General features: G+C 40.6%; 1 protein-coding gene across 1 annotated transcript in view; it reads left to right on the top strand.

Annotated features, from left to right (window-relative positions):
- LOC124606161 (dipeptidase 1-like) overlaps positions 1 to 14,954 on the top strand; it is a 297,352-nt gene that overhangs the window by 165,666 nt on the left and 116,732 nt on the right. The gene's annotated exons all lie outside the window — the stretch shown is intronic.

The raw sequence follows: 14,954 nt of genomic DNA, 5'->3' as shown, positions 1-14,954 counted from the left end.
CGGATGTTGAGTATAACCTCCACCCACAATAATTCACAGGAGGTATCCACCTCTATTTCACTACAGGATAAACTGCTACTAACAGCGACAAACACGCCACCACCGGTTGCATGAAATCTATCCTTTCAAAACAACGTCTTTGTAAAAATTTCGGCAGAATTTATCCCTGGCTGCAGCCAGCTTTCCGTACCTATAACGATTTCAGCTTCGGTGCTTTCAATCAGCGCGTGAAGTTCCGGTACTTTACCAACGTAGCTTCGACAGTTTACAATTGCAATACCGATTGCTGCTTGGTCCCCACATGTCCTGACTTTGCCCCGCACCCTTTGAAACTATTGCCCTTTTTGTACCTGCCCGAGGCCAGTAGCCGATCAAAATAACCTCCTTTTGTTTGATTACTGGTCTTCGTATAAAAACCCTACTCCTTTAGAGCAAACTATCCCTCCTGCAGGGTGTATGATATTGCATTCCATACCACCTGGAAACACTGTACAAATCCAGTCCCTGAATGTTTGCTTTTTCCGTGGCTATAAAACATATTATCGTACTTTCTGCAGCTACATCGTAAAAGACAGTTTCACGATACGTTCAACACAGATTGTTTCGCATTAGGTTGCATGCAATTACACTCCATCAGTGCCCAACTACCCCGTTACTTCAGTATGATTGTGTATGCCTCCTTTAAGAATGGATACCTAGCTGAACGCCTGTAAGATTTCTAGCTCTCATGGACTAGGCCTTCGATCTTGACGGTGCGGACCTTTGTGATCACTGTGGCGCGCCATTTTTCATTCTGTGTTCCTGGTGCAAGTTAATGGTTTATGTTGGACATTTCTTGAATGTCGAGATGTCCATTTTGTGAAATGTGATACATACAACCCATAGAAGGTCGATTTCTGCACCTCCTGGACACTCATTTTCTGTTGCCCTCTTGATGCGTACTGTGAGTCATTACCAGCTAAGATTTTTCATGTCATAATTGATAACACAATACTTTAAAATGAGCCTTAGTAAAGACTGAACTTGCGACCTCGCTCTCAAGGCGTTCCTTGTGAGTCACGAACTGTTGCAACCTTCACTTAGCAGCATCGTTCTGGTCTGCTTACGTACACTCGCCTTGACTTACGGCAATATCAACCTTATCTCCTGAGTTTTCCGTTGGCAGTTACAATATCCATTAGCGTTCTCCAGGGATCTTCCTTTAAGAGAAGAACAGCTGCCGAAATGAACGTATCCCATTTATTCACCCAGCGAGATGAAAACCTCTTTCGCCTCCTGGATGTCACTCATTACATCGTTATTAGGCAAGAGTCACTTATTGTGGTTGAATCTATAAGTTGAGCATTAGTAAACATGCCCGCCTTTCATAAGTCGTACCACGAAAGTAAAAAATTTGCTGTTTGAATTCTACGAGTATTACGTATTCACAGCCATTAATTTGCTATTAAGACGACATATTCATGTTTCTGTCGTAAAGCAGTGACTATTAAGCCCTCTAATAGCATTATACAGCTCATAATCTGTTGAAAAATGTGTAGCCATTCTCAAGGCGACGTTTGTCTACGTTTGTCAGTGGCTTCGATGCGTTTTGTGACGATATTCTGGCACAAATTCTCGCAGCATTTACTGCACGTCCCATACGACTAGACATAAAGTTTTGGAACATAATCATTGTTGGCATTCACCATGTTAAGTACAGCTTTTGCCGTTCCTTTCAATATCGAGTCTTTCTAAGACAACGAAGACCAAGAAAATCTTAGTAATCTCGAGCTCCTATACAAATATGACGTGGCTTGAAGGCTGAGAGAACTTATTTACTACGTTTATAAATGATTCGCAGATTTATTACAGGCGAAACCTTAGCTTCCAAGTGATACAGAAGTAGGCAAGTGATACAGAAGTAGGAAAAGTTTTTCTCTACACACATCGATTACCTGCCTTAGTTGCGAGTAATAGAAGGTGTGGGGGAGATGTGTTTCCGGCAGATACTCTGTGCCTCTCATCTTATTTCTTTGAAATATTATTCGTCAGAGCAGGGAAGTTAGACGTTCTTAAACGCAGCAAGCACAAACTCTCTCTCTCTCTCTGCGCACGCGTTAGTGTGTGTGTGTGTGTGTGTGTGTGTGTGTGTGTGTGTGTGTCGAATACCCTTCCAGGGTACGTCCTATGTCTAGCGACTCTGGTGGCACTAGAGTATTGGTCAATATTATAGGGCTACAAATGTAGTGAATGAGTTAACTTCGCATCCTCAAGTTAAGTGCCTGTGGTTCGTTGAGCATTGCCTGCTAGTGCGGTCTACAGGCCTCAGCATTCCTTACCTGGGCTTGTTACGACCTGAAGTTCAACCGGGCGCCGCAAAGCGCTGACCGCCGACTGTTAACAGAGCACTGCTGAGTGGAAATTCTGTGGTATTGAAAGACGCAGCACCATTCGATTCAGCGGTTTGGAGTTCAAAAACTTTGATTTTTGGTACGCTTCCATAGCAAAGCAAACTGCTTCAGCACAACAGATAAAAAATATTTACACAGAAGAACACTAAGAATTTGATGGTTTTCCCCACTGTCACAACAAAAAACATGCTGTCTTTTCTATTTTTGGCACTATATGTATTTACAACTGTTTTCTTACACTATAATTTTGTGAGTATGGGAGAGCGCTTGTCAAAAAATCGGACGTTGCATTTAGGACACTGACGGGTAACAAATACTGTTTCCTGTAATGTCACGAGAATATATGAAATCAGTTAATGTAGATTTTTGCGGATTTCTTGAAATCAGATTTTTGCAGGTTGAGCAGGATAGTTACTTCAGTACTTTCATTACGACATATCCATTGACATAGGCCAATGATGAAAACCTAACAGTAGTAATTTGTGAGTGTGGAAAAAACTACAAAACTGTTTAGGATCACCCCGAGTTCACTCTTTTAAAATTTATATTTTATTCGTTCTTGATTATTATTAAGAAGAGATTTATTTACGGGAAATTCAGTGTTTAGTTTCCTAAGAAGTTAATATTAGATTGTTTTAATACTGATAGGTGCATAAAACAATAACTATTCTACAGACAAAGACTTAACGATGTATTTCACGCGTAGCAGCTAGTGTGTTGACAATATCAGCAGGCATCTCTACCTCCTCATTGCTTTGCCTTTCAATGTGAGACGGCGATGGTTTTGTGTGTGAATTTTCGATACGGAAACTGCTGTTTCCTTCGTGTCTGTGTTAGTACATGAAAGTACCGATAATAAACCAGTTTCCAAAATTCTGTTCATACTAAAGATCACTGCTCCGTAATCCTGCATGCCGTTATCGCCGTCGTTTAACCACAGTCCACTAAAGAACGTTTCTACACGGTCGCTCTTAAACCAGCGACTAAGGATGAAGTGAAATCCACTATTCAGCAAATATTTTGTATATTCGACTGTCCAGATGGTGGTTAGTTTTATGGTTTCATACGTTTAATTACGTAGGAACTGCTTTTCAGTTGTAGGGCTTTTCTTTTTAACGGAGTCTAGAAATTACGACCTGGTCGCGTATACAAACAGTTATCCAATACTGTCGAATGTTTTTTATTTCAGTCTCTGATCACAATATGAATTATTTAGACGATGACCGGTTTCAGTCCGTAATGACCATCCTCAGATCTTTTTTACACCATGTCCTAAAGTGAAAAAGTCCGTAATGACCATCCTCAGATCTTTTTTACTTTAGGACATGGTGTAAAAAAGATCTGAGGATGGTCATTACGGACTGAAACCGGTCATCGTCTAAAGAATTCATATTGTGATCAAAGACTGAAATAAAAAAAAAAAACATTTGTCTAGAAATTGGTTTTGTAGCATTCCAATCTTTGGTCGTCTTTTGACAGACACTGCATTCTGTCATTACTGCGAGTACTTGTATGGTATTATTTACTGCTAACAGTGAAGTACACATGCTTCATATATTTAATTGTAGTCCCTGAAGAAATTAAATCCAAAGCTTTCTTGTGAAAAAACGGAAAGGTTTTATATTTATTTAAGCCTTGAGTTAGTACGGTCGTTTTCTGTGTTCTCCAGAAATCATCCCTCATCATCAAACGTACTTCTTTCTAGAAAGGAAGATCTCGAATTCTTTAAAATGTGACACTGATCGAAAGAGTGACCGTTCACAGATTGCTGGATGTGGAACATTAGGAGTTACATTCACACAACCTTTTAATGATTGTGACGCATGTTTTTTGATTGTCTGTTGCAATGTGTAGCATAAAAAACCACATTATTCTATTTCGTGAACCACTGACAACGTAAACTCATACTGCTGTGCACCAGAGAACTGCTTAGAGAAGAAGTACGCTGCTGACAACGTGAACTTGGTTGAAAGTCCACTTTTCATGAAGCGGTATAATTATTGGCTAGAACTCGTAATTTCTATGCACACGTAACAGTGGGTCGCTACCATTCTCAGTCTGCTGCGTCTGCACTGTATCAAGTTCACCGAACAATGCAGTCAATTTTCTGTCATAGGGGAGTTCCTTAATAAACATCTCATCAACTGCTAAGGTAAATAGAACTCTACCCTGTTTATAAACCTAGCTTCTGCTTCCAATCTTGACTTTATCAGAGGCGTAACTCCTGTCACCAACAAAACGATTATGTGTACAGGGAAATTTTAGCATAAAATCTCTGGTATATTTGTAACCTTCGGGAGAGCATTCTTTTATTGCTTCCTCGCTGCAGAGAGGCAATTTTTTTTTTAGCAATTTTTATTTGCTCCGGCAAAAATTCTCTTTTAGACATGTTACTATACTCTGATCTTAATGATCCCAAATTTTTAGTGTGATGTCCTTGGGTTAGTTAGGTTTAGGTAGTTCTAAGTCTAGGGGACTGATTACCTCAGATGTTAAGTCCCATAGTGCTCAGAGCCATTTGAACCAAATTTTTATGGTATGCGTCGATTTCATACTGTGCACTACACTCTGGTAGCACGCGAATGTTACGTTCTAGGCTCATAAGTTTGTTATTTAGTCTCCTGGTTCTAGGTTTTTGTGACATTAGTTTTTTTTTCAAGGCTTTCAGTTTGTGAAGTACGTCGTCTTCTGTTTGCATTTAAACTTCCGTGAACGCATTTAATGAAACATTTTTTAATAAACAAGGGTTTCTTGCGTAGGGCCTCCACTCCGTTTTACGTTCGTGAGTCACCAGATTAATGGGAGGCAGCATTTCAATTTGTCGTCTACATATTGCTGCTATTAAGATTTTATGGAGAGGATAATTTGGAAACTCAGAATCTTTCTTTTGGGACTAGATTTGTTATCTGCCTCGGTAAAAATGTTGGATACAAACTGCTCATGAATTTGACAGCGTAATGCTTGAAGTTTTCTCGATGAATCATTCATAACTACTTATTTCTTAGATTATTATCAACCGGAAATTCTTGGTAACTTACGTCACCCGTTTTTGCTATTTCATTTTTACAAAAGTCGTACAGCAGTAAGGCATCTGTAAGGAATAGTGAGTGTATTTCAGACTATTATATATCGTAGAAACGTAGAGACAACGTACGTTTAGCGCAGATGTTCAAAATATCAGCAATACACATAACTCTAGGACGAAACCAAATACTACAAGAATATTTTCAACATCATATAATTCCTGTATTACTTACCTTTGTTAAAAGATGATTACCGTTAAGTGATAATCTTGAAACACAATAAACCCATCAAATCATGTATTACGTATTCAGTTTCACACCACTCACAAATACATGTGATTTGGAAACCGTGAGATCGCCAGTGTGTGGCGCAACGTGCGGGAATGACTGCAAACTCCATAGACAAGCTCAGCCCCATATGGTCACGGTAAATGCCGAGGCTGCTGGAGCAGAGCAGAGGGCATTGATTGAGCGTGAAGAAATTTTTTCCTCTCGTATTGTGCGCTGGCATTAACTTTTGCTTTAGTTTAGTACTCCGTAGCCATTGCTGAGATTGTAATGATTAATAAATGACGAATATATCAATATTTCTTCATAATGCATTACGTAAATTAGGCTACGTAACGCATTGTGGTTTTTGCATGTTTTACAAGGTCATTATAAAGTCCTTCGTCAATTTTAAAAGAGACGAATGTGATCTTTCCTAAAATCTGAAGATTTTCTCGGTTTGTTCCACTATCACATATGCGCAGTCTTATACTTTTATTAGCCCTAGAACACTGAAGGGAGGAAAATATTAAATTATTACAAAATCATCGAAAATCTTACTACTCCATATTTTATTAAAGGAAGTCGTAATTTATAGTTTATACATTAGTTAATCACAATATCTCAAATGGTATGTCACACACAATAAAATACCTACAACAGTGCTGTTTTACATTCTATACTGACGATATCAGTTTGGGGGTAACGGGAGCAGTGAATTGGTACAATGCAATCGCAAATTTTCGAGTGTTTAGTTATCTGGTGTTAGTAAACCTTTCTTAATTTCTACAATTAATGTCCTGTCCTTACTGCGTGCGTTGCTGTCCTTTCTACGAACCAAGTTTTGGATGTTTGTAATTTTCTTATTTTCTCATGATTTAGAATCTATACCTGGCTTTCATATGCTATCTCTTTCTAATTTTTACACCTTCATTTCTTTACAGCGTGGCGGTATTGTTATTGAGACTCATAATTTGTTACCAGTTTCCACGTCTTTTGGAAACAAAATACATCCCATGGTGTTTAAGGAGTGTACGGTTTCTACTACATTACTTGAATTAGTTGTTTACACCAAACAGGTTGACCCACTGTACCTAATGAACACTGTGCGCAACAGCTAAGCGCAGTAACTATCAAGAACAGTTCACGAGCGACTGTTCCTAGGAACTCTTCACTGTCAACAATTATCACCTGCTTTTCAACAAATACAAATGCTATTCTACGTTTGGTATTACTTAGAATGAGTGTATCGTTTTAATCCTCTGCAACCCTCGTAGTAGAACGTAGCATAAACAAAAATTAGAAAGTGTTGGGCACATACTACACTCTTTTAATGCCGTTCGCAACAGTGACTCTTTCTGAAACTGTGTAAATGTTCTTAGTTACTTTTACTCGAAGCTATACATAGATTTTGCACAGAAGTTTATTGAACTAGTCGCCAAGTTTGTCATTTACGTTCTTCATATATCCTCTTCCAACAGATTATTTATTAATTTTTCACTGCCCTCGGCTACTTTTATTAAACTATACAGATTACAGCATATTTCATTACCGTTAAGCCCAATTTACGCATGGAATTCCCTTCCGTGGAAGTTCGCAAAACATTAGTCGAAATTCTCTTGGCGTTAGTATATTAGCTCTTAATCTGATTCTTATTTTTTGGAATGGGTGCTCTACTCGAAATGTATAAACATTCGGCACGTTGAACAGAAGACAACTAACCTACAAGCCGCTAGATGTGGGGAAAATATTCAATCTCGACTTGTGTTCAGTGTAAAGAGGCTCCTATGAAGGACCGAAGCTTAAATGAAAGTTTTTTCGACATCAAGATACTTAAAACGGATGGCAAGTAAGAACTGGACAAGGTTGAGGTGAATTGGATTGCAGCCTTGTTTAATGAACCACTTCGATATTCACAAAAAAAGAAAAATATAATCTGAATGGCTGTAAAAGGATTTAAATTCTACACCCACCTCATGAATACGTATCCGATACCGTCACTATAGTGCGCCTCATTCAGAAATCCACTTCTCCTAACACAGAAAGAGTATTGGAAGTTAATTCATGCAGTGTTAAATGGTGCTTGTTGGACTGCATACTAAATAAACTCTTCTGGAAGTATCGATACAGTCCGGATAACATTAGCTGTTCTGACAGTGAAGTGTATTTACATTTCCACTAACTGGAGTGCCCTGTAGTACTTTTTTTCTTTACTATGAGCTTGAACTCCGGAAAATTAAATTATAGCTCCTATGTTGTGTACCGAACACTCCACGCTGGTTTCCAGTAGGCGACTGATTGTCCTGTCCCTCGTTGAGAGCTATCCGAGAAGTATTCTTCAGCTCTAATGATCATCTTCCGAGTCGTATTTTGATATTCACACTGTTCCCCCTCCTCCTTCTTAGCTTCAGATATCACTCCATCGGACGTATCGATTTACCACAATGCCTCAGACGCTGCGAGAAAGACGTGATTCTTAAAGCTGAACCCCTGGTATTCAGCAGGCGAAGTGGAAGAGAAGTTTCAAGTGTAGTGTGAAGGCACTGGTAGGACTGCTTTGCAAATTTGTAGTTTAAGTTTTAAAATATAGTTCATCACATGACATTCATAATTACAGATCGCATAACAGAATGACGCATTAGTGATATTTTTCTGAATGGAACTATAGTAATAAAACGCTATTTTATGTTGGTAGTTGGAGAGCGAATACGGACAATTTACTAAGCTCAGAGCTGTTTACAACAAAGTGAATACTGAGAAAAATTCGCATTATGATTTTAGATATGCCAGATCGCTGTAATTGAAAGAAACTGATTAACGTGTTACATGAATGGCCACAAAACACAAAATATTCACGACTTGTTTAATAAGAAGTAATGTTTGTACTTTTTTGAGACACTGCACATTCGGCGGACGATATCAGAACCGTGGTAAGTGGCGTATTTCCGAACTGGTAAAGATTCACAATGGACCGATTGAATCTTCTTTATTCTGAAATATTTAGATGGGTTCGTGTCAAATGACGGATAATGCTACAGTTGTCTTTATTGCTGTTGTGGTCTTCATTTCGAGGAATGGTGTGAAGCAGGTCTACATGCAAGTCTATACCGTTCAAGCCTCTTCATTTCTGCATAAATAGTGCAGCCTACAATCATTTCAATCTTCTTACCGTAGTCATGCCTTTATAATCTGTACAATTTTTAACCGCCATACTTCTCTCCATTAGAGAATTGATGATTATTTGATGCCTCAGGACCTATTCTGTCAAGCGAGTCCTTCCTTTAGTCGAGTTGTGCTATAAATTTCTTTCCTCCTTAATTCGACTCAGTACGTCTTCGCTAGCTATTCAATCTTTTCACCTACGGCAATCTACTGTAGTCTAGGAAGCGTTACAGTTTTAAGTACTATCTAAACCACTATGTGTGTGAGAGAAATGTAAAAATCAAACAATTAAGTTTTTTTCTAGGTGATCAAAGATAATATTTATTAAAGAAGCTAAATTTCTGGAATCCTGTAGATTTTCTTCGCTGTTTTGTTTATGACAAACGAATGTATATAACTTTAATTGTCTTGTAAGCGATTTTGCACCTTTTTCTGTGTGTGCTCAGAGAGATCAGATGTAAGTGTACTGCATTCCTGCTTGCTGGCAATAATTGACCTATTTCTTTTACTTAGCCGTGTTCAGTTATTTCAGAATCGGTTACCATACTCAATTCCTTTGTCATGAACGTAATTTTCATTGTATTTTAATGAATTCTAGTGGCCGACGATGAGAAGTTGGAAGCGGATTTTTCGATGATGAAGCGCCTGAACACTATTCGTGTTCTATCGTTAAATCTCCTTTAATCGCAGACAAAACCTGCCTGAGATTAATTTACCGATAGTTTTTCTTTATCTTACGTATTTTTCTGAGTAAGAACTGTTCTCAACTGATCGGTCATGCATCATTGAACAATTACGTCATCCGCCATAGTCACTGGACTGATGCAGACCCATTTTTATTTTTCTACGGTATATTTAAATGTGAATGACTTCTCTTTTGGAGAATTATCTGTTTACTTGCATCGCACGGTGCTTCCATGAAAAGAATTTTCCTCGTCGTCGTTAAAACGTGCATTCTTGTTGCTATGATTAACTTACGCGAGGTTTTACGTCATTCGCAGTGTTTTGTATTGTCTGTTATTGAGAAACTGCTCACTGAAATATCTCTATGTGCACGTACTGTGATACGTTTTTCGTTCGTTTGTTATCCCAACCTCCTGCGTATTTCTTCAGGTGGGACAGCTTTTATGTTTGTGGAGGAAAGGTACCCTCTGGCTCATATTACTGACTTATTCCCCAAAAAAAAATCGGCGGTAGTTTATGTGCCGTTTTTCTGTAGCTAGTTCGTTCACAAGGTGCTATGCTGTAAGATATTTTCTTCTGGGATCTTGAGATTGCTTGACCCTGTTGTCAGGATTTTCTTATTCTGAAGGTATGCTTCGATCCTCTCGTGTGATGTGTACCCTGACAACCTGTGGTAAGTGTACAGATCTGAATTTTAAATGATCTTAGTGATTTTTAACTGATGCAGCATGAAATACGTCATATGACATTTTTTAATGAATTATTCCAGGCAAGCTGCAAACAGTTTGAACAGCAGCGCTTCTTCCTTACTACAGTCTTGTTTCGTGCTACAGAGCCATTCTCAAGTGAACGTCTAGTTTGAACAGGCTCCCATATTGCACCAGTGATAAACTGTCGCCTGTCTCTTTATTGTTAGACTGTTATAAGGCGCGTAATTTCTATTCATGTACAACTTTTTCTTGAAAATTTTTGACAGTTAGAATAAACTGTCAATTTAACTATCAGTACTTCATTAAAAATTCTACACAAATAGGAATTAGTTGCGGAATCGTCATTTCGAATATTACAATACTGGATGTCACGCCCAGTTCTCAATCAGTTCAGTCTAGTTCACACATTCCTCTTCAAATTGGACACCTTTTGGCTTAGGTAAGATATTACAATATCTTTGTGGCTATTTGGGAATTAGGCTGATCTCTTGCGCTATTCTTCGTTGATGTTATTGAACCTACGTCCCTTATCAAGCTACTATATTCATCGATTTAATTAATTTGATGGAGTAAGGTCATCCAATAAACTCTGATAATTAGTGGATGGCTGAGGAGACGAAATTTATTTAGTTCACGAACTATAGTTTTTTGTTGACTAAATTGTATAGTTTGCATGATACCTAAGGTGTGAATCACGCTGGTAGGAGTCTGAGAAATATTTCTCGCCGTTCCAGGAATAAGGACACAGTATTTTATGAGTGGTAGCTGTTTCATCAAACCGGAACACAACACGCAGAAATGGGAATCTGAACGTGAAGTTTGTGTTGTCGAAACTAAGTGGCGTGAACGCACCGGTTTCTCAGAAGATACTTCGTGGTTTTGTCATGAACTTCTTGTACATCTTTAGTTTCTGACGTGAATTTAAAATGATTTCTGTACGCTATGGTGGGATAAAGATTTATCCATAGATACACTACTGGTCATTAAACTTGCTTCACCACGAAGATGACGTGCTACAGACGCGAAATTTAACCAACAGGAAGAAGATGCTGTGATATGCAAGTGATTAGCTTTTCAGAGCATTCACACAAGGTTGGCGCCGGTGGCGACACCTACAACGTGCTGACATGAGGAAAGTTTCCCACGGATTTCTCATACGCAAACAGCAGTTGACCGGCGTTGCCTGGTGAAACGTTGTTGTGATGCCTTGTGTAAGGAGCAGAAATGCGTACCATCACGTTTCAGACTTTGGTGAAGGTTGGATTGTAGCCTATCGCGATTGTGGTTTATCGTATCGCGACATTGCTGCTCGCGTTGGTCGAGATCCAATGACTGTTAGCAGAATATGGAATCTGTGGGTTCAGGAGGGTGATACGGAACGCCGTGCTGGTCGAGATGACAGGCATTTTATCCTCATGGTTGTAGCGGATCGTGCAGCCACGTCTCGATCACTCAGTCAACAGATGGGGATGTTTGCAAGACAACAACCATCAGCACGAACAGTTCGACGACGTTTGCAGCAGAATGGACTATCAACTCGGAGAGCATGGCTGCGGTGTCCCTTGACGCTGCATCACAGACAGGAGCGCCTGCGATGGTGTACTCAACGACGAGCTTGAGTGCACGAATGGCAAAACGTCATTTTTTCGGATGAATCCAGGTTCTGTTTACAGCATCATGATTGTCGTATTCGTGTTTGGCGACATCGCGGTGAACGCACATTGGAAGCGTGTAGTCGTCATAGCCATACTGGCGTATCTCCCGGTGTGATGGTATGGGGTGCCATTGGTTACACGTCTCGGTCACCTCTTGTTCGCATTGACGGCACTTTGAACAGTGGACGTTACACTTCAGATGTGTTACGGCCCGTGGCTCTACCCTTCATTCGATCCCTGCGGAAACCAACATTTCAGCAGGATAATGCACGACCGCATGTTGCAGGTCCTGTACGGGCCTTTCTGGATACAGAAAGTGTTCGACTGTTGCCCTGGCCAGCACATTCTCCAGATCTCTCTCCAATTGAAAACGTCTTGTCAATGGTGGCCCAGCAACTGGCTCGTCACAATACGCCAGTCACTACTCTTGATGAACTGTGGTATCGTGTTGAAGTTGCATGGGCAGCTGTACCTGTACACGCAATCCAAGCTCTGTTTGACTCAATGCCCAGGCGTATCAAGGCCGTTATTATGGCCAGAGGTGGTTGTTCTGGGTACTGATTTATCGGGATCTATTCACCCAAATTGCATGAAAATGTAATCACATGTCAGTTATAGTATAATATATATGTCCATTGAATACCCGTTTATCATCTGCATTTCTTCTTGGTGTAGCAATTTTAATGGCCGTTAGTGTATATAAGGGGAGTTCAAAAAGAGACGAGCCTTATTTGCACGAAGTAATGAATGATGGCTCACATGGCTCTGAGCACTATGGAACTTATGAGGTCATCAGTCCCTTTGAACTCAGAACTACTTAAACCTAACTAACCTAAGGACATCACACACATCCATGCCCGAGGCAGGATTTGAACCTGCGACCGTAGCGGTCACGCGGTTCCAGACTGAAGCGCCTAGAATCGCACGGCCATAACGGCCGGCTGTGTAGCAATTTTAATGGCCAGTAGTGTACTTAGGACTATTGTTGTTCTGAACTCTTTCCCGCAATAAGTTCTTATTAGGCTTTTGACAATATTAGACATGGAAGAAAGTAGAAATCACGTGGTTCTTGAAGTGGCAGACTAGTTCTCAAATTGAGGTAGCTGTTTGTAGGTAGTCCTCGCTACTGATGCGCATCAGGTTTTTTGTATGCGTATGCGTATGTTCTGCTGTTCGCCACTGTAACCCACAACGGTAATAGGAGGGTCGAGATCGACGTTTAGGCCCCGAAATTCAATTTTATTCGGATACAATTTGTTGGTCGTCTTGGTAATGACTTTTTACTATATGATCTGCTAGCCTTGCAAAGAGTCAATAAACAACCTTATCCTCAGTGCGAGATAGACATTGTTAGTAGTCATCGGAATAAATGAAGCTACTCTGTCGGAGTATAGGCATGCTACGTAGCCAACACTATACTCAGTCGTCTAGATAATTTCCCAAGTGTGACTTAATTATGTAGATGACACTTGTGATATAATGCTTTTGAATTCTCGGTCTAAAGGTCGACCTCCGTATCGTCAGATAAGTTTGATCTGACCGCTGCGGGAGGAAACAATGCCCAACGATACCCGCCCCGCTCCACTCGGGCCTCGACTTCAGATTATACACCTCTACTGTGAAAACATCATCATAATTCCTTATTTATTTCATCTTACTCTGATGCTATAGATTGTGCGTCTTTTCTTTTGGTAGTAACTTTCTGACCGAGCTGTAAATTACGAATACTAAAAAGCTACACCACTAACCATTAAAACTGCTACACCAAGAAGAAATGCAGATGATAATCGGGCACTCATTGGACAAACATATTATACTAGAACTGACATGTGATTACATTTTCACGCAATTTGGGTGCGTAGATCCTGAGAAATCAGTACCCAGAACAACCACCTCTGGCCGTAATAACGGCCTTACGCGCCTGGGCATTGAGTCAAACAGAGCTTGGATGGCGTGTACAGGTACAGCTGCCCATGCAGCTTCAACACGATAACACAGTTCATCAAGAGTAGTGACTGGCGTATTGTGACGAGCCCGTTGCTCGGCCACCATTGACCAGACGTGTTCATTTGGTGAGAGATCTGGAGAATGTGCTGGATAGGGCAGCAGTCGAACATTTTCTGTATCCAGAAAGGCCCGTACAGAACCTGCAACATACGGTCGTGCAATATCCTATTGAAATGTAAGGTTCTGCAGGGATCGAATGAAGGGTAGAGCCACTGGTCGAACACATCTGAAATGTAACGTCCACTGTTCAGAGTGCCGTCAATCCGAACAAGAGGTGACCGAGACGTGTAACCAATGGCACCCCATACCATCACGCAGGGTGATACGCCAGTATGCAGATGACGAATACACGCCTCCAATGTGCGTTCACAGCGATGTTACCAAACACGGATGCTACCATCATGATGCTGTAAACAGAACCTGGATTCATCCGAAAAAATGACGATTTGCAATTCGTTCACCCAGGTGCGTCGTTGAGTACACCATCGCAGGCGCTCGAGTCTGTGATGCAGTGTCAAGGGAAACCGCAGCCGTGGTCTCCGAGTTGATAGTCCATGCTGCTGCAAACGTCGTCGAACTGTTAGTGAAGAAGGTTGTTGTCTTGCAAACGTCCCCATCTGTTGACTGAGGGATAGAGACGTGGCTGCACGATCCGTTTCAGCCATGCGGGTAACATGCCTGTCATCTCGACTGCTAGTGATACGAGGCCGTTGGAATCCAGCACGGCGTTCCGTATTATCCTCCTGAACCCACCGATTCCGTATTCTGCTAACAGTCATTGGATCTCGAACAAGGCGAGGAGCAATGTCGCGATACGATAAACCACAATCGCGATAGGCTACAATCCGACCTGTATCAAAGTCGGAAACGTTATGGTACGCATTTCTCCTCCTTACACGAGGCATCACAACAACGTTTCACCAGGCAACGCCGGTCAACTGCTGTTTGTGTATGAGAATTCGATTGGAAACTTTCCTCATGTCAGCAAGTTGTAGGTGTCGCCACCGGCGCCAACCTTGTGTGAATGGTCTGAAAAGCTAATCATTTGCATATCAC

Source organism: Schistocerca americana, chromosome 3 (genome assembly GCF_021461395.2).
Source record: "Schistocerca americana isolate TAMUIC-IGC-003095 chromosome 3, iqSchAmer2.1, whole genome shotgun sequence".
Classification (NCBI taxonomy): Eukaryota; Metazoa; Arthropoda; class Insecta; order Orthoptera; family Acrididae; genus Schistocerca; species Schistocerca americana.
Note: the sequence above shows the minus strand (reverse complement) of the source record. Positions and strands in the feature narration are given on the sequence as shown.